Raw genomic sequence first — 11,514 nt, 5'->3', positions numbered from 1 at the left:
ATTTAGATATTTAAAATCCAAGGATAGGGTACTCATAAATCATAAGCGAAAACAAATAATTCTGAAAACAAAACTTAACAGTAGTCTCAAATCTCAAAACTGAAAAATTTAAAACATAAAAGAAATATTAAAATATGAGCGAAAGCTTAAAACTGGTCTCCAGTGGCTCGATCATGGATTCCGCTTGTCATTCGTCAGCGCGTCCCTGCTCTCACCTAAAACATCAACATGAGAAAGGATGGGTACAAAATACTCAGTGAGTAACCCCACTACTGGGGTCAGGCTAGGCATCTATGTGCTCTAGATGCTACCTCTAGTGGAACGTAAGCACTCTCCTAGTCCTCATGGACACATACATACATGAATAACCGAATTTCATCTTACTGTAGTTAAGTATACCTACTACCTCTAATAACTCCTGTAGGACCCACAACTTCTGGTGAACCCCGAAGGAGACACCACCTTTAGCGAATCCCGAAGAAAACACAACCTCTGGTGAATCCCGAAGGAAAGTACCACCTCTAGTGAATCCCGAAGGAAACATAATCTCTGATGGATCCTGAAGGAAACCACCACCTCTAGTGAATCCTGAAGGACACCAACCTCCGATGAATCCCGAAGGAAAGTACCACCTCTAGTGAATCTCGAAGGAAACACAATCTCTAGTGTGTTGGATTGTATCAGCACGTAGCGAAAGCGACAAGGATCAATAAGCACTCTAATTCATTAATTTTGACAGCAACTAAAACATGCTTATACAGAAATAAGTGGATTAAAGTCATACCTTTGTAGTCCTCTTGAAATCTCGATTTTCAGCTGCAAATCCCTCCAAATCTTGTTGTTGACCATCCCAAGATCTTCCCTACTATTCTCTTGGTACTCTAGATTGAGTTGTGGGACTCAAAATAAGTTTGAATTAAGGAACTTAGAGAAGTACTCATAGCAGCAACCCAAATGAAGAACACATTCTTCACACAAATTTTTCAGCAAAAATTCACCGATTGCATGCCTCAAATTCACTCCAATCTTCTCAATATATTGTAGACTATCATGCAAAGAAGATAGCTGCATGAGATACAGCTCATGCTTGGAGTAATTTAAGCTTTAAGATGGTGGGTTATGGGTGAGCTACTTGAAGATGATAATGGAAAAACCATTTTCCATTTTGTGTATTTTTCTTCTTTTTCAACTTTTTAGAATTGATTTCATAAACCAATTTATTTTATAAAATTGAAAATATTATTAATTTTACAAAATTAATTTTCTTAATAAAATTAATAAATAATTATTTAAACAATTTAAATAATTTTAATTAATTTAATATCAAATATTAAATTAATTTTACACAATTCCACCCTCATATATTTAAATCATATTTAAATATTAATTCTCCAATTTCGTTTAATTCTAATTTGAACGTTTCAAATTAACTTATCACGCTACTCTACAGCTAATCTATTTACGAGCTAGTAGGGGGACCTCGTGGACCTACAGATCATGGGCTCCAATGATCCAAGATTAATTGGCTAAACTCATTAGACTGAACTAACCTCCATTCGTTAACTAATGGGTCACTCCACTAAAGCCCATAGTTGAACTGACTTCACTGTAGATTTATTATGTCCACTCGATATAACCATGATTAGAAAGTTAACCCTTCACAAGTTGTTCGTAATAACGGTTGGGTCAAATCTTTGTTTTACCCTCGAGATTACCTCTTGTTCCTTAAGTCCCACTGATCCTCTAATGAACAATTGATTTGTGATCCAATCAACAAATCGAGTTCCTCTTGGGCTAATGAAAGGGTGAGACCTCTTGTTCAAAACCTAAAATCAACACTTAAAGGGAACAACCTCTCTACTAACCCTAATCGAGTAGGAGTGAATTCCATCTTGCACCCTATGTCCCCAGTTATCTATTCGGTCTTACCCCTGAAATGGGAGGTTATTGAGCCGGCGCTGTTAAGCTAACCCTCACCTATGCAAATCTAAGAATAATCCTAAATAAACAGGAGTTCATAATTACTTAGGATTGAGGTCAAGTTACCTAGATCATCGCTTTAAAATAGTCAGTCTTAAACAGTAAATAGTGTTATAAAGTAAGAGTAACTAATTTCGTGGTCCGAACTTAAAGGAACACCATGCTCTCTTACAAGAAAAAACTTTCAATTTTATCTCACTCATTTGTTGGAGATTTTGGGATGGTTCGGCAACCATGGGTCTTTTCCTATTTATAGCTCAAAGAAACTTGGCCATCAAGCAAATCCAATGACTCTAAATTGTTTTTGATAGATGTGAATGATCCAATGACTCCAATTGTCCTAGAGAGATGTGAAAGATCTAATGACCATAAATTGATCTTGGATAATGTGTAAGATCCAATGATAAAAAATTGTCTCCAAGAAACTTCTTAAGAATAAATAAACTTCTAGAAAAATCTTAATAATTATCCAACATTTTTTAGACCAATTCGAAAATTCGAGTTGGTCGGGTTGATAACTTGAATGACTCAAATAAAGTTTCTAACCCAACTCAACCCAACCTTTAAAATTCGGATGGAGTTAGTTTGGGTTGTCGGGTTATTTATTTCTTTTCTTTTTTTTTTTTTAACTTAAAATACTTAAATTTGTGTACAACACATACTAATAATTAAAATTTCATAAAATACAAATATTAAATATCAAAATCCAAGATATCTATTACAAACTTCATACAAACATCATAAAAGTATATATGAGTTATAATATATATATATTTTTAAAAATATTAGAAAATTGGGTTGGGTTGGGTTAATCCGAATTTTTAAAAGTGCAACTCGAACTCAACCCAAACCGTAAAACATAAAAAATTCAACTCAATCCTACCCTTATAATTTGGATTAGGTAGTTCGGGTTGTCGGGTCATTTGAACACCCTCTACTTTTGACATATTTGAGAATATACTATTTATGTTTAAAAATAATTTGATATGTGTATATTTATGTGTACATGATTGAACCGAAACTTGTTAATATTTAATCTATTTGGAAGATTAGATTTTGGATACTAAATTAATTTTGTTGATGGTAATAGTTACCTTGTTGGAAACTAATTTTTGTTGTAGTGGATAGATTTTATAAACATATTTTAATCTAGTACAATATTAGGTTGACCTTTGTTTAATATCATTATTTGTATAGAGAGATGCACTATACAAGTGTTTGATATCATGGATAATGTTTTCTTTTTAAAAAAAAACAAATAATATATATTTTCTTCAAATATCATTAAAATTTACAACAAAACTTAAACCATCGCAAGATTATTGCATCAAAAAACAAAAACATCTCATAATGCAACGAAGAACGAAACATTGCAACAAACTTGCAACGTTCTAAGAACTCATCGTAGATTGCAACGATTCTTAATAAAAAAAAATTGCAAAAACCTTTCATGGCTAGTTTAGTGACGACTGCATGCGTTAAAATTTTTGCATTGTAAATTTTTTTTACAACAAAAAAGTAGATTTAGCAACAAAAATATTTCATCGCTAAAAGTTAGATTTCTTATAGCGCTGCCTTGTCTCAAGGACTCAAGAAACAACACATCACTAATTCCACCATGGTGAAGATCCAACCAAAAACCCACAAAATGGCCAAAAAGAACCTCATAAGAATCGACATATAATAATAAATACAATCTAATCAACCTATTTTAACTAATTAAAAATATGTATTAATCTTCCATTTTCAAACTCATTCAAAAAATAATCTCCAATAGATTAGAATATATAGAAGTAGAAAGCGTAGCACTAGGCGTACATCTTATATGCAAGTAAAAGTGGAAATGCACACTTATTATTAGGTCTTGCCTCTTCCATCAATAGCAATTTTTTTATTATTATTTTTATTGAAATCTAGAATTACACATTTTTCGAATCATTCACAATTTTTCTTTCTATGTATCTAATTTCTTATGTCATTTCATAATCATTTTCATCTTCGTTTTTTATTTAAAAATTAAAAGTTTATAAAAACTACCTCATTAATAAATTTTTATATTTTGTTATTTACTTTAGGCTAATTATTTCAACAACCCAAAGCCAAGTTTCAAAAAATTGAAGTTTCTTTTTATAATTATTTGATTTTTGGTTTTTTGTTTTCAAAAATTATACCTATGACCACTATTTCCACCAAATTTCTTCCTTTGTTATTTACTTTTTATCAATTGTTTAAAAAATCATACCAAAATTTAAAAACTTAAAAAAACAACTTTTAAAAATTTATTTTTGTTTTTTGAATTTAACTAAGAATTCAACCATTGTATTTAAGAAAATATAAATCATGGTAAGAAATGAGGAGAAAATAGACTTAATTTTTAAAAACAAAAAACAAAAAATAAAATGATTTCTAAATGAGACCTAAAAGATAGTTAAAAGTTTTATTTTTCTCATTCTTAAAATTTAACTAAAAATTCAAATGTTTTCTTTACGAAATATAAAAATTATAATAAAAAAAAGTTAGAAAGAGAACAAATATTTTTTTTTCAAAAATAAAAAAACTAAAAATAAAATCGTTATCAAATCTGAATTAAATTTATTGAGTTAAATTATAAATTTATATATGTGTGGGGGGTTTAAGTTGTATCAAATTATAATATACGATGATTCATTAAACATTCTTTTACTAAAACGATACTTAGGGAAAATCCTTGTCGTACGTGTACGGTCAAAATTAAATGTAGTGTGAAAGTATTAGAATTAGAGTATCACCCTATGATTGCTGTTCTAGACCACTTAACAGCTAATAGTATGAGATAACTATTTTCCTTTTTAAAGAAAGGTATAATATATTAATGCTCGATTTTTATTCAAAGATAAACACAAATGAAAAATTAATAAGAAGTGTTTTGAATTGATTTTAAAATTACTTCAAAATCATACGTTCATTTCATATCCTTTTAAATTTAGTTATTTATTAACTCTTTGATTCTTTTAAAGCCTATGTAATTTTTAATCTTATCATTTAAAATTAAAATTTATTTTATACGTCTATTTTAAATAATTATTTAATAGTTATAAATTATAAAAATAATAATATTAGATCATTTGAGTTATTATATCTAAAATGATAATTTAGTATTTATTTACCAAATACTTGTAAGTTGTAACCAATTTAAAGATTTAAAAATATATTTTTGGAACTTTTTGTTATAAAATGTAAATATTTTGAAATTTTATTTATATTTAAAAAGGCCCGGAATATTACTTATTTAGGAAAACAAATTATAATGTTAACGCCTACAATATACTTAATAATTTAAATTTTTAGTGGAAAATTAATATATGATATATAAATTAAAATATATAGTTTCGCAGGCTCCATTTTAGTTTACAATTTATAAGTTTAAGCCATATGATATGCCATTCTTATCCTAAAATCGAATATTCAAAATATATTTTTTAACTTGATTATAATAAAGTAGATATTATTACTATTTTTTTTTTCCCAAACAGACATGAAATTTATAATTATATTAAAAGCTAAAATTAAATTTAAGAATTAGTATATAAAAACATGAAAAGTTAAAAGACTCCCTTTGACAACTATTTGTATTTTATTTTATATTTTTGAAAAATAAGCCTATCTCTTTAATTTTCTTACAATGATTTGCATCTTTCTTAAATATGAGATTAGAATTCTTAGTCAAATTTCAAAAACATAATCCAATTTTTAAAAACTATTTTTTAGTGTTTACAATTTGGCTTACTTTTTAAAAATATAGGTAAAAAGTAGATAACAAAGTAAAAAATCTAGAAATAGAAATAGTATTTATAAGCCTAATTTTTAAAATTAAAAAATAAATGATTATCAAATCCAACTTAAATAATTTTAATAACAACCCATTATAATAATAAGGATAATTAATTATTATTATTTCGTTCAACAATATAAAGGATTCAAATATTTGATCAGTCGATGACAAGGCAAATAATTCAGTGATAATAACAAAATCTATATTTCTTTTTAAAACAAAAGGAAATTGACTAAAAGAAAGTTGATATGTCTTTTTCAAAATTCTTAAATTGTCAACTAAACAATTATACTTGTTTAACAAATTAAAAAGGAAAAGCCCCCCATCTAACTGCAGCTTGGGTCAGGTTACGAAGGATTCATTTGATGTGTTGTTGGTCGAGGTTTATGTAATCACAATTGGTTTGCGAGATGTATAGCTGTTGGTGAAATGCATTGAATCTATTCGTTAATCTATTCAGATTTTGTATTCAGCATAATTATTTATTTATAGTTATTTACGATTTTGATTCTAGGATTTAGAGTAGTGCGCTATATAAACTCTCTAATCCTAGAGGCGCCGTTTTTTTATGTAATTTCAGAAAACATTCTCTCTAATAATATTGTTCTCCCTCTGCCTGTGGACATAGCTAACACACTGTTAGTGAACCACGTATATCTGTGTGTCGATCTTCTCTATCTCTACGTTCCTTTTTTGTGTTCTTTAATTGTCGATTTCGTAACAGCTGCAATCATAGACATGTGCCTTTGGTGGTAAAGTCAAATAATGTAATAGTACTGTGTTTATTGACGAGGTGGAAGAGATGCTTACTCCTGTGATATTTAAAATTAAAAAAAAATAATATACATATACTCTTATTTAGTCTATATATTATTAATTAATAACATGTTATTCCTAACTATATTTCAAAAGGAAAAGATGTCACGTATTTATTAGATAAATTTTAGTTGAATTAATATGTTATGACATATAGAGGGTTACATGCATGCATAGAGTGTAAACTGTTAAATAAATCCAACTATATTTCATTACGTAAGAATGTTAATCCAATTTAATTGAACATATAAGCTTGGTCTTAAGACCTAAAAAGGTGAAAAGTATTTTTATTTTCCTTAATTAAAGTAAGAATTAAATATTGGGAGAGAAAACAGGCATATGGATTTATACAAACCATGTGTCGTGCCCACGCACACTGCCATATCTTTTGCTACATCTTTTCTCCACTATTTTTCCAAATAATTACATTCACTTCTCATAATAATAATAACAAATTATTATTATTATTATTATTATTATTATTATTATTATTATTATTATTATAGTCCAACACCTTTTCAATAAACAACTATTTTTAAATATTTTTTAAAAAATAATATTCGAAAACAAGAAAATAAAATGTTGGAGTAGTTAGTAAAAAGGCAAGATCGGAAAATAGGATCAGGGCAAGGCATGTTTTTGAGAATCTTAGACGAGAACCATACGTGTAAAGTGCCAAACTTTTTCTTTTCTTTGGAATATAATAANAATATAATAATAATAATAATAATAATAATAATAATAATAATAATAATAATAGTGTTATGTATGAATTTGGACCGAACAAAGTGTGAGATCAAAGTGAAATTACCTAGATCGACCAACGTCCTAGACCTATAAAAGAGAACGAAAAGTCCACGGGTTGAGGTGACCAAGCGTGAGGTGAGTGTATTTCACCTCTTGGACATGTAGCTTGCACCAACTCTTAATTTAAAGGGTTTCTAATGAATCAGTTCAACGTTTTTTTATTTGATTAGGAGGAAGACCATAAACTCTAGGTCAATTGACGTTTAACTTCGTCGTACTTCTCAAAACTTCCAACTTATTTATTGACTTTGTTCTTTTACTTAGACATATGAGATAGTTTGGTAAAATTAATACTACTTCGACGTGTACTTTTTTCTATTTTATAGGTCATTGTCTCACTCTCAAATTTATTAAGTTCACTATTGTTTTATTGACCAAATGTATACATCACATGATCGCGTTAGTCGTTGAGCTATCTCAATTTTATAATACCTATATACATAAAAGATGCTTTCTATCAAAATTCAGATGCCACAATACTTTAATTATCCTTTTTTTCTCTTTTCTTGCTTTATTAATTAATAATCACAACCTTAATAATATTCCATTTGTAACACAAAACCTTCAGCTTCACGACTTTACCATTTTATCTTAGCTTCCAATTCCCTTTAGTTATGTTTTTCTTTTTATGTATGTATTCATTATTTAATTTGGGCTTAGGGGTTAAACTTAAGTATTTATATAAAATATTTCCCTTTGACCCTTTAGCCCATGTTCTTATGTCTCATTTGCCTAGTCCATTAATTTAATTTTAAATGGGAATGTTTTAGAGTAACTATGATTTATGAGTTTGAGTGAGACTGAAGTTTTTAATATATATTGGAAGTAATATATTTTGGTTGGCATTTAGCAGTTGTTGGGTTGCATTAGAGTGGAATATGGGTTCTTGTTTTCAAATAAAAACAAGGACCCATACACAAAATAACCAAATCAAAATTCAGATATAAAACCATGGAAATTAAAATGCAGAAAATGAAAGGAGAAACTATGATCAAACCTTAATATGCATTCCAATAGGATAAGACTTGCGAGTGACCTTGTCGTCGTATAGTTTCAATAATTTTATGTGAACTTTTAATTTTTGTCTTCATTTGGTTCTTGAAATATAATTTTACTTCACATAATGAATTTTAATCCAATTTAATTCAAAGTATATAACTTTCGTCTTAAGATCTAAAAAAGGTGATAACTATTTTCTTTTCCTTAATTAAAGTAAGAACCTTTTACAAAAATTAAAGTACATGTTTAATTCTACGCGGAGGCTAATAAAATTGCATAATTTAGAATGGAAAGATTTCCAGTATTATCATGATATGAAAATTATTCATATTATCTCCATTCATTGTTTGTCATGATAGTAACATTAAAAAAATAATGTAAAATCCACAAAATAATGGGTCAATTTATAAATGAGAGTAGTAGATATTATAGTATATTAAAAATTTTAAAAAATATCGAATAAGTCTTAAATTAGAATTTATAACTTCATTACAAAAGAATCTTAGTCTTTAATTCAAAATGTAACTTTGATCTTATAAGATTAAAAAAGATCAATATTTTCTTTTCCTTAATTCTTTTTAGTACAATAACTACGAGGATGAGGATGATGATCCAACCTCTGTTTTTTTAAATTTAGGCCACAGTTAAAAAGTGTTTTTCTTAAAACAGGCTTTCCAAATTCCAATTCATATCCTTCGGTTTGCGGGCTATCAAACTCCATTACTCACTCCACATATTGTCGAAAATAATAATAATAATAATAATAATAATAATAATAATAATGAATATTAATATAAAATAAGGAAAATTGTCTATGTACACTTAGAAGTATTAAGTATTGTCTATTTAGCACTTAGTAGTATTAATCTGCAATTTGTAACTTGTCTTTTCTATAGTCAACTTCCTTTGTATAGATTTTGTTAATATCAATCTCTTTATTTATTTATTTAAATTTTAAGAATTAGTTAGCCAGATTTATTCAATGACATAAACTCAATTTAGATTTTGAACAAAAAAAAAAAGATTTATTTTCTTAAACTCTGTTTAGAGTATTTTAACTAGTCATTGTATATAATTAAATATGGACCAATTTTAAATTGTTGTATCCCAAATTAAAATAAAAATAAGAAATTGAAGACCACTACCACATTATGACCATTTGATTATTTGGCCATATTGAAAATTGGGCTCATATAAAAATGGCCCAAAGACTAATTAAATGAGAATTTGGTAGGAAGCCCAAATGGATGAGCCCAAACTCAATCCAAATAATACCTTCATTAGAAGTAAGAAACTTTAGGGGGAAATCCAAAGGGAATTCGAAAATCAGCATACTCTCCAAACTCTTCAGGACTGAACACTCTTTCATGACCAAAAATGTACTCTAAAGATTACTTAACTTATGTATAATTTCATTTTGATATAGTTATTTATATATTTGATTAATATTCATATTTATATAATAAATCAATAATAATGTATTAAATTATTTACTTGACTTATTTTCCTTATTTAATTTATTAAATGAATGCAATTAGTTTTTTTACATAAGTTATTAATTGATTAACTAACAACATCTTTAAAATATTTAACTAATAAACTATGATTAGTTAAATTTAGTTAATAAAAAATTCACTTCTCAATAATAATAGTTCATTACTTTATAATTTTTTATAATAATCAAGCCATTATTTATTGAGATTAATTTTAATTTGATTCTTTATTATTAACATATCATATTTATAAAACTTTTTTAGTATTCTTTATTAATATATCTTTTTTTTACTTTTTATATAATATATTTTTATTCAAATATATATTTTTTAATATTAATTAATTAAAATTATAATTATTGGTGTCGAACTTATTTAGTTATAAAAATTATTAAATACTAAATAATAATTAATATGACGTTCATTAAATATAGGTTATAAAATATTTTTGGTCCCTTAATTTTCACGAAAGTAACAATTTAGTCCATGAACTTTGGTTTGTAACGATTTAGTTTATATACTTTCAGTTTTGTAACAACTTAATCCCTGAACTTTAATATGTCCTTGTACTTTCGACACTGTAACAATTTAGTCACTAACATAAAAAAAATCATCAAAATTAGATGTCAATTTTTAATACTTCATGATGTCAACTTTATATTTTGTAAAAATATTGTGTCTCTAATTAATTTAACATTTCATTTATACGTGAAATCTCATTAAATCTTAACATTAATTTCTATAATATGGACTATATCATTACAATTTTTAAAGTTCAAGGACTAGATTGTTTCAAAGTAAAATTTAGGAACTAAATTATAAAAATGAAATTATGGGAACTAAATCGTCACAAACCAAAGTTGTGGGACTAAATTATTACTTATATGAAAGTTTATGAACTAAAAGTGATTTTTAACCTTAAATATATTAATAAGTTAATTTTTACTATAATATTTATAATTAGAATGATTATTAATTATTGATTATTTGTATCAATATACTGAATGATATTTAACTATATTTACAATATTTAGAAACTTTTGTACACTTAAAAGTATGGATATTTATATTGTTACCCCTTGCACATTTCATCATTCTAGAAAATGCATTTAATGCAGCTGCAATGAAGCCCCCACAACTTTTACGAAAGGACATAACGTATGGCCCAAAGTATTTAAAGAAGGGCCCATAATCTAAGACCAACACGGCCCATTTGTTTTTTAACCTTTAATCAAAAGATTTGAACAATTAACCTTCTTCGCCATCGATATTTTATAAATAGCTTAAATTTAAACAATATTTTATAAATAGATTTTTGTAGATTTTTTTTTGACAAATTTAACCTTGTACATTCTCTCTCTTATTTAATTTATTTAGAGAGTTTTTTTTTTTTTTTATTAACCATTAATTACAAAATATATCATGACATATATTTATAAAATGACTAAATATACATGGATAGATATGATAAAGTAAGTGGAACATTTTCGTAATAAAAATGAGACCATAATTTTAATATAGGATATATATTATATAACAACCTTAAATCTATAATTATTCTAAATATATTTGAAATAAACATTGTATATATTTGGAATGACGTTGTAT

This window comes from Benincasa hispida, chromosome 9 (assembly GCF_009727055.1).
Source record: "Benincasa hispida cultivar B227 chromosome 9, ASM972705v1, whole genome shotgun sequence".
NCBI lineage: Eukaryota > Viridiplantae > Streptophyta > Magnoliopsida > Cucurbitales > Cucurbitaceae > Benincasa > Benincasa hispida.
The sequence above is the reverse complement of the archived record's forward strand: the minus strand, read 5'-3'. Positions refer to the sequence as shown.